Below are 2387 nucleotides of genomic sequence, written 5' to 3'. Positions count from 1 at the left end.
CTCTTCCTAGGTCCCAGCATGAGGTTTCCCCGTCAAGTTAACCCTCTGGGGGCCGGTAGGCCGCCCCAGGACAAAAAATGCCCCAGCTACGATAAGGGCGCTCGACCTCTCGGACGCCCCTCTCGGAGTCATGAAGACCAACTCGATGCGAGAGCCGCCTCAACATCAACGCCCATATGGGCGCCTCCTCACTAGCCGAAGACGCACACGACAGATCTGTAAAAAGGACGTGGGCAGGTTACCCACTACCAAGAAGAAGCCTTGACGATATCTCTGTTCTCTACCTACTGGATGACCATGGTCAAAACTGTGTGACCGGTGTGTGTCGCGCCAGTCGCTATGTGAAAAGTTCCCGGGACCTCTCCCGCGCAAACCGCTTTTCCTCAGGTTGATGGGACCGTGCTTCTCTCCCATCGCGGAAGAATCACAGCTATGCGCCCCGCCTGCACGTGGGAACATTCTCAGGTCTTGTCCCGATGATCCTCTTCTCTCTGACTACCAGCCCACTCCAACTCACCCATGCAGTCGAGCCACAGCAGAGCGTCGTGTCCCCTATGATGGAAACACTCACGGGATCCGTCCCATACGAGTCACTTTCCAGGCACTGCGGCCCTGGTGTCAACCCTAGCGGATTCAAAGACGCGTTCCCCACCTGCTGCGAGGGGAAAGCTCCCGGGTCCTTGTCGGGTGAAATGACACCTATGGAATCACTGGGATCCCTTCTACGGTTGGCGGGCGCGGGGCCGTGCAAAGAGCGGGTCTGGTAGTCAGCACAAAGATCGTTTTACCCAGGTTCGGGCCGCGAGGATGCATAATACCCTAGTCCTGCTTTGGTGTATATATCTGAGTGTTCTTGAGCTCTTGAACTAGCTACGGTGCGTGTCTAGTCCAAAAGATCCGAATCCTTCTCCTGGACGCCTCGGGCCTCCTTTTATAGACAAAAGGGGTCGCCACAGTGGCACACAGGAGGTGGAAAGGTGTATAGTGCGCAAGCTTATCGCTTGTCATTACGGGACAAGGCGCATTAAATGCGCTCCTTAGGTGTCCCGCTGCTTTATTGGGGATGGCAACGAGGCCCGTCCCGCCCGTCTCCGCTCCGCCTCGCTCCGACACGCGCCCAGGCCAACGAGGCATGCAGCGCCATGCAGGCTGGCAGGCTGCTGAGATGGCGCGGTGGTAGGATCTTCATGAAGATCTGCATGCCACCACGCAGATGCTTGCTGAGTTGGCCTGGAGGCCGCAAGTTGCCACGCAGGTGCCTGCCCAGCTGGTTGGGCTGGCAACTGCATGGGAACGGCGGTGGAGTTTCGGCAGACGTGGGCCTGGCTGTGGCCCCGCGAGTGTCTTCGGCAAGGGTCTTGCCGGGGCCCCGGCAAGGGTCTTGCTGTGGCATCGCGATCGTCCCCGACAAGGGTCTTGCCGGGGGTCTCGTGGATTTCCTCGGTCAGGATCTCGCCGAGGATCGTCGTCTTCTGGTCCTCATCTGTTCTTGTGTGTTTATGATCTTCACAAAGATATGCATGCCACCACGGAGGTGCCCCCCGAGCCTTGGTTCCAATATGGTTGATGATGTTGGAATCCCTGGGCTCAAGGGTGGCGTGCTCCGCTGGCATCAGGCAAGTTGCCTCGGCAAGGCTCTTGTCGGGGCCGCGGAGGCCGCCCCGGCAAGGGTCTTGCCGGGGGAGTCCACCTCGCCCTCTTACTCTTTGTGTCTCTGTCCTGGCGTTGCTTTGGCTGTCTCGTGCCTTCGTTTCCATCCTCTGCCCTGCTTAGTGTGGCCACGGGCGTGGCTCTGACTGCCCGTGCACAAGTAAAGGGGTAAAAAGGAGAGCCCCTACTTTTGTGCACCGACAGGAGCCCCCGTGCCTGGGCCACACATAAGCGCAACGCGTTGTTGGGCCGGGCCTAGAACGGTGCGCGGCAGGCGAGGCGGGATTTTACCGCGGTAATTCCTTCGCTCGCTTGCGCTTCCCCATGACCCGTGCTGAATGCCCGTCGTGGAGGGTCGTGCGTGACGTGGGGGGCATGCGTGGGGCGGCCGCTGCCCTCATGCGTCACATCGTGGTAAAGAGGCAGTCCGCGCCTTCCCCATAAAAAGAGAAAAACGCAGGGGCACGGCTCATTTACTGGGTGGACTCGGGTCATGGCCTTTGAGGCGCCCGTGCCCCACGATCACGGGGTGGAAAACAGTCGCCTCATCCTTCCCCTCGATTTCTGTTGGTACGCCACATGTCCTCCATGCCTTGAAGACGGTAGGTGGTGGGCGCGGGCCTTTAATGACGAGGCGGAAAACCGGGCCGCTGCTGATTGGAGCAGCGGGTCGGCCTTGATTCCCTGCGCTCCTGATGGCCGGATTGGTCGAGTGGGGCGGCCGAGCCCCGACCCCG

The sequence above is a fragment of the Aegilops tauschii genome, chromosome 1 (genome assembly GCF_002575655.3).
Source record: "Aegilops tauschii subsp. strangulata cultivar AL8/78 chromosome 1, Aet v6.0, whole genome shotgun sequence".
In the NCBI taxonomy this organism is placed as follows: Eukaryota; Viridiplantae; Streptophyta; class Magnoliopsida; order Poales; family Poaceae; genus Aegilops; species Aegilops tauschii.
This window is presented reverse-complemented; position numbering follows the sequence as displayed.